Source organism: Suricata suricatta, chromosome 13, assembly GCF_006229205.1.
Source record: "Suricata suricatta isolate VVHF042 chromosome 13, meerkat_22Aug2017_6uvM2_HiC, whole genome shotgun sequence".
In the NCBI taxonomy this organism is placed as follows: domain Eukaryota; kingdom Metazoa; phylum Chordata; class Mammalia; order Carnivora; family Herpestidae; genus Suricata; species Suricata suricatta.
The window spans coordinates 72,070,104-72,077,977 of record NC_043712.1 but is presented as its reverse complement, the minus strand read 5'-3'; positions in this window follow the sequence as shown (position 1 = coordinate 72,077,977).

The following is a 7,874-nucleotide window of genomic DNA, read 5'->3' as shown; positions in this document are numbered from 1 at the left end:
GGAGATCATGACCTGAAGTGGCCGAAGTCGGAAGCTTAACCGACTGAGCCACTCAGGCGCCCCCAAAGTGCAGGTCTTTAGTTGCACTCACCGGGAAGGATACAGAAGACGCCACCAAACACCCTGCGTGCCCCTACGGCAAAAGGAAACGTAGGAAAGAAACAATAAAAGATTTCTTTAAAGTTTTAAAAATATAAAAAAGAAAATGAAAAACTCTTCTGATGTTTTAACAACTGGTGGTGATCAAAAAAAAAACACCTCAAATTCCAGGAAGAGGCAATTAATACATGATTTCAGTTCTCTAAAGGGAAAAAACGCAAAGCCATATCTTAGAATTATGCATGAATATGTTTCTAAACATCACTATTCACTTCCTGCAACAGAGCCAAAAAGTCTCACTCCTGTTCTTTTTAATTTGTGGATCAATTCTTGTTCCCTTCTGTGAGGGTTCAGGAATATAATGGCATTAATGACATTCCTGCTCCCAACTGCACCACAATCCATTCTACACTTCCTTGAAACAACTACTTTGTTTCTAAAGCTAACTGCTCACAATCCCAAATCAATCCTGTAAGAAAGGTGCATGGAATTTTTAAGTTTCAAAGGACCTGTGTGTATAACAGTTTCCCATTCAAACTGCTGCATACACTTCTATTGGCTTTTCAGGCTGAAACAATATGAGAACATTGGACTGAATCATTCCCGCTAGACAATGAATGAGAAGCAGGCAAGGAGACAAAGACTATTCCGTTGTTCAAACGGAATTCCTTTTACTGTGCCCCAGGTGGCCCCGAAACGGCACCGCGGAGTGTGGCAAATGGAGAACACATGGATGATGCCCGTTAGACGAAAACGCAAGTTTACATTCACGTCCTCTGGTTGCTCTTTTCTTTGGGGAACCCGGCTGCCCACCCAGCCCCCACCCTTCCGTGCCCACAAGCCTCTAGTTACTGACAACAGAATCGCCATAAATTGAACCAGGCTTTGTGTGATGTTGGGATACAAAAACAAAACACAAGCCATTATCTTTGGCCTCAAGGAGCTTCCAATCCAGTTAGAACTCAGGGCAAGTGGTCAGTAATGATTTCTCACGGTTAAAGGCAAAAACCAATACGTTCCTAGGAAATAATACTCATGATCATCTGCTTTCTCCAGTTGTGTAATCCCCGGAAAGGTTGTACAATGGCTTTGAGATTATTTTGGGGTTTTTCTTTGTATTAAGAGCCAATAGAAAAGCCAATGCCAGGAGGATAAAACTCAGAAGGAACCAGGAAACAACAACTGTGAAAAGTGCTTGTAGTCTTCCCTGTGGACGAATAAGGAATAAGCAGGGTCGCACAGAGCACATTATTTTGGATAAATTAGGTGCTTAATAGTTGTTCATTTGGCCTGCATTCTGTATGCAACCATTCTTTCATAAGATATGCCTGATTTTTTTTTAAAAATGGAGGAAGTGTTTATTTTCCAGTAACTGGCAAGTGTTTGTGGAATAAATGAATTTGAAGTATGTTCGTAACTTTATTTTTAAATATTAGTAATTTTGTTCTTAAAATTCAACCATGAAGTCTTTTTACAAAATATTCTGCTCTAATCTCAGAAATATTGCTAGGTAGGTATAAGGGCCAACCCCAGAGCTATTCAGTGAATTCAGATTTTGGTTCTCAGCCATCAAGATACGAATATTTTTGTTTGTCAAATCCACAGCCATGGCCAATCACCTAGGATTTATGAACTCATTTCCGACAGCATGGTCAGGTCATTTTTTTTTAATTTTTACTGCGCATTAGATGAGAAATCAGACAAATTTTTACATATCAGTAACATAACAAATCAAAGGTGACTGTCGAACAGCCTATAATTTTATTAGTAACAGCTGTTCACGCAAAATAGTGTTTGGGGCTGAAAATAGCTCTGTCTTCAACGTTACTCCCGTCGGCAACACGGGAGAAAACACTCACTGTTTACTGATGTCAGTTATTGCCACAGATTTAATTACCAGCAATCACACACTTTACCTTCTACTGCTATTTCACACTTCCCTGGGATGAATTCTGCGAAGATCTTAACATCGCTTAAAAGCCACGATGAAAGTTTCCTTTTGAAAAATGTCATCGCCCTCCCCGCTTAAACAAGGAAATTAAGTCTTTAAATTTGTTGCTACAAATACTTGTATTTCCCTCAACCCAAAACATAGTGTCTGGAGGAAACAGACCCCCTCCCTCTAGTCCTTAGGAAGAAAGCAATCCTAACCATCTTAAAATGGCTTCTCTCTCCCAAGATGTGCCGTCTGAGTTCCCTGTTTTTCCTCTACAACGCCCAATCAGCACTTCCATTCATATCAATGGAACTAATAAGCTCCACTTAAAGAAAAATTAATATGAATGCTAGAATTGAAATCAACCTTGGAAAATCTAGTTCATTTCTTCTCAAGTGCAAGTTTGCCTGGATGCTGAAGAAAAATCTGTTCCTTTTTTCTCTGCTAAGTTTAGCATAGCACGCAGCCTCACAACTGTGAAAGCTGTTTCAGGTCCTTAAAAATTCATCTGTAATAAAAATCATAACCATACTGAATAGGCACCTACGAAACTTGAACATAAGCCATCTCCTATAAAGTGGAGCTGGGTCGTTGTTTTCAATGAGAAGGAGGCTATCAAATTCATCTGTAATAAACAAAATGGCCACTAAATTATTCTTCTGGCTCTCCCTTCTAAATTTACCTAAAAATATCTGAATCGATAGGGGATCACATCACTGTTCAGCATGGTCTTAATGTGTGCCGAAGCTCCCACGTGAAGAAGTGACATGTAAATAGAAGAACCAGCCCCATGACAGAGCTAGACAATGGAGGTACACGGCTCAACGCAAAAATCTGAGTCTGAAGGCTCTGCAGAAGTCAGAGCTTCAATTCTGATTTTTATGAGGGATGCCGCCACTTCACCCTTCAGATATAAACTATAAGTACTTTGTTTCAAACAACAACAAAACCCAAAAACCAAAAAGAAAAAGAGGAAACGCATCCAAATAAATCCTGACATTTAGAAACATATTTAACACTTGGAAGCGAAAAGGGTAACAAAAATAAAACTCATTGGTCTTAAAGCAGCCTCATAAACACCGCGGTTTGGTATTTCCAGGGAGATGCTGTTATTCGGGCTGCATACAGGGATCCCTGCCTCCTGTGGTTCTGAATGGCCGTCCTAGGCCACGAACTTCAAGGTTAACTCAGACCATCGACATCCCCATTCTTCCCCAGTGAACTCTACGGAGGGGTCGTGCAGGGGTCGTGCGGTGGCCGCTTTTATCCAGACTCTCCATACAGTCTGAATCTGCCAGATAATTCCCAGCCTTCCTGCTCCATAACTGTACGGTTGATACCTCTCCATCCAAAAAATTCCATCTGCCATTCTTTTTTAATCGTTTTTTTAAGGTTTTTCCATTTTTTTTAAGTTTATTGATTTTTCTGAGCGAGAGAGCACAAGTGTGCGGGGGAGGAGCACAGAAGAGAGGGAGACAGAGAATCACAAGCAAGCTCCAGGCTGTCAGCACAAAGCCTGACGAGGGGCTCAAACGCATAAACTGTTAGATCGTAACCTGAGCCGAGATCAAGAGTCAGTTGCTAAACCCACTGAGCCCCCCAGGCACCCCACCATCTGCAATTCTGAGAACTCTGTATGTAATCGTTGTGGTTCTCATTTAACTGTACAGATAAGTCATACAGATCTGTGCTGTTGACACCTGTATTCTGGAGAATTTAAAATTCACTCCGTTGAGTTTATCAGGGAGAAAGTGTATGACCAAAAGATGACAGGGTTAAATTAGCTTCAACACAATAAAAAGCAATCAAGGTATGGAATGGTTTCTCTTTTTTTTTTTTCTTTTAAACTTTCATACGTAAAGCATGACTGTTATCATTCCCAAATTCATCCAGCACAGAACTGTAATACACTGGTTTCAATGTGTGATGTAACAGCTTACATTAACACTTTCTATCCTGGAATGCACCTACATTCATTTGGCTCAAAGAGTTACATACAATTTTTTAAAAATCATGATTTCATCTGCCACAGATTAAAACCATTAAGTATCCTTGTGTCTCCATAATTTATTCACTACTTTATGGTCCCAATTTCTGTCAGTAGGGTCATAAATAAATGTTCTCATTCAACAAATACTCACTGAGAGCATTCCATGAGTAAGATATTATGCTAGATGTCGGGCTTTAAAATGAGCAATCCAGATACAATCCCTAACCTCGCAAGCTGCCAGTCTAGAATAGGAAGAAAATCTACAGTCATATATGTAATTCAGTTAGAAGATCAAGAACATACATTCTTCCATCTAAGACTGCCCTAAACTCTGCCTGTTTTCAATAGGTGGAATCCAATCGATTAAAAAGGTTTGCTAAATCTTCTCATTTGATGATTAAACCTAAAGAGTAAAGATTTTTAAAACACATAAAGTAAGAACAGATTTAACAGGGAAAATAGATATATTTTCAAGGAACTAAAATAATTTCAGCATGAATATCTGTGACTGAATGCAGGGATCCAAAGCCGCTTTTGTACAATGACTTAAAGACACATTAATATTCAAGTGTGACCTATGTACTACAAATAGAAACATTTAGGGGCACCTAGGTGGCTCAGTAGGTTAAGCGTCCAACTTCGCCTCAGGTCATAATGTCACGGTTTATGGGTTCGAGCCCCGTATGGGGCTCTGTGCTGACAGCTCAGAGCCTGGAGCCTGCTTCAGATTCTGTTTCCCTCTGTCTCTGCCCCTCCCCTGCTCATTCTCTGTCTCTCTCCAGCTCTCAAAAGTAAATAAACGTTCAAAGTTTTTTAAAGAAATATTTAGTTAATATTCATAAGTATTAATTAATTAGAGTAAATATAATGCACTTTACACCTACAAAGCATAAAAAACTTCACGTTAAAATATTCTCTTGCATATATATGTAGACCTACAAGTTTTCTCTGAGCTGGCAAGGAAAAGAAACACTTATTTAAATGACTTCAGAGAACGACTATGATAGAGAAAACAAGAATTCAGAATTAAGTATGGTATTTTATGGCGCTAAGTTTCTGGGTTCCTTTAAAAGAAGAATAAAAAAATCAAAATATATTAGTACTAGAGAATCTGGAAATACGTTGTCATACTTGCTGTATATGCATCAAAAATGGCCCCAATTTTACTGCTACACTTTCATCTAGGCAGGCAACTACTATTTTCCTGTTCTAATTTCTTTACATTATCAGTATATAAAACAGTTATGTGAACAATGCAAAGTTCATCTGCCAAATAAACCCATTTCCACTAAAATGGCTTCATGTTTTACACTAAAATGTACTTTGAAAATAATCTTATAGTGAAATGTCACTTAAATATAAGAGTAATCCCTCAACTAAAATAAGGTAGTTAAAAATATCAGTCAATCTTTAAACCGTAGCCTCCTTTGAACAGGTAGGGAAAGGCAGATTCAGTGAACTCATGAAGGCAGCTGGTCCAGGAGAAGCCCTCCCTGATACCTTGTTCAAGTCCACTATTATTTTTCTTCCGGACTCAAAAAATTGTGAAATCACAAGCCCCCTCCCCCCACCACCACATAGCTACATTTAGTACAGAGCATTCACTGTAGAAATAGTGTCTCACACTCCTGCTACACAAGCAACCTACCTAGATCACAAAGCTGTAACAAACCGTATGTGATGCCTGGGGATTATGTTACTATCAAAAAGTTGCACAATGCTTAAATGTTACTAATGAAAAATAGGTGCTGAATTAATGTCATCTTTTTCCACCACTTCTAATAGGCCATATTTGGGGGCTGGCACAAGGCTGTATTAAATCCTGCTCAGATACCTAAAAAGAGAAAAAGTTCTCCATTTCTACCACTTTGTTAGGAAAACTTTTAATTTTTTCTCATAAAATTATCTCCAAGTGCATTTTTAAAGCATCGTATGTTGTTTCAGTACACAGTATGTAATTATGTCCACATATGTGTATTTCCCTATAAGCCTTCCTCCTAGACATTCAAACCTAGACCTTCAAACAGACAAAACCCCTGGGTTCCAACTGCAGCTGCTGGCACCTAGAGCCGTCACATTTCAGGCAACAGGGATGGCTTGAGGGACCTCAAATGCTGTATTCACAGCTAAACATAAACAAAGACTGTAAACAGGGCAAAAGAAAATCCATTCTTGAGTCTCTCGGAAACACACGCCGTTTCCCTTAACTGTGCACATATACACTCTAGGCACATTTCTCTTCCCCTCTCTATTTTTCTCAATCTTGAGACTCTGCAATATATTCAATCACACATTATTCAGCCATGAAAAGTAGCCCCAAATGAGAAGAAAACGTTTTTTTTTAAAGCTTCATATTCCAACTGCAGTTTTCCACTCCCCACCTCTTTTATCCAACGCTCTGCCTTCTGTTCTTTATAAACAAGTGCACATTTATCTAATCTGGTTTCAAGATGAAGACATAAAGCATGACATGTGAATTAGCCATTTGTAACTAGCGGTGATGATTGTATTTTGTTCCCTCTTGTAAACCATCCAGTGCCCAACAGTTCAGTCCCAAAGGCAACTGGTTCCTTGAACCAGGAGACAGAATGCTCAAGAAAGAAAACGCATGCTTCTTCAATCGGAATTGACAGTACTTCTTTCTTCCAGACATGTCTGAGAAACATATTTATTATACAGGCAAATATCTTGAACACAAGTGCATATATTTTTCAGGCCTGTTACTGCAAAGCTGTTTATTCTTCCTACCACCATAGCTCAGTTAGGTCACGCTGGCTCCTATGTGTACCCTGATCCTTGATTCTGAACATTCTCTAGAAGATAATAATCAATAGAATTCCTATTTGAGAAATGGCATTTTCTTGATAACTTAGTGTGAAGACAGAACGTTGGGTTGTTTATTTTTTAGAGACTGGAGGGAAATTTTTGCTGTACACTTCCCGTTTTCCTTCTAGCCTAGATCCCAAAGATATTAAAATGCTGTCCGTTTTAAACAAAAGGTTTCTATTTGTTTCCAGGAGACTAATTGAGAGGCTGCACTGGTTTTCTGTACTAACTATTGTGAATTCAGGCCTACATCTGGGTTGCCTCATTAAACAAAAGAAACCCTTCGCTGTCAACGACCACACAGCACAACACTCCCCTCTACCCCCTTTTTACTGGAAGGAATGGTGCAGACGGGAAACAAGCCTGTCACCATCCACTGGTCAAGAAACTCTTCTGGGTCCCTCCTTTCGGTGGTCTGGTGGCTAGAGAGCTGCAGCACTTATGTGACACATTTGAGCTTGCCTGCCTGCCCCCGAAATACACAAACCCCCTTTCTTTAAAGGGCCAACCACTAGGCTCCCTTCTCATCACTCCGTGGACAATCCGGTCCCGGGTCTGACCACCATTCCCCCCCCTAAACCCCAGAAAGCACTGGTAACGGATGCAGACGGGCCACCCTACCGCAGGCCGTCCCCCAGGGTGCCCGGGCTCGGCTCGCCACCCTCGGGCCACACACACACACACACACACACACACACACACACACATTCTCTCCTGCACGGAGCGCCACAGCAAAGACACTGGAAGTCCGACCCCGCTGCCCACCTCCCCACCCCCGCGCCTCTCCCTCGAAGTGATCTGCCATTTAGCAGATGCACAGCCCTGAAACGCGCTCCCGGAAGGCACAGCCCGCAGGGGTACCAAAGGGCACACGCCGAAGCCGGGGGCAGGGCAGCCCCGACCCCTCTCGTGCGTGTGTGCGCGCGCGCGTGAGAGTCTGCGCGCGCGTGTGAGTGTGTTGCGCGCGCGCCCGCGCGGGTGCAGGTAGTGGCCGGGGGCGCGCCCGCCGAGGGTCAGGGCGAG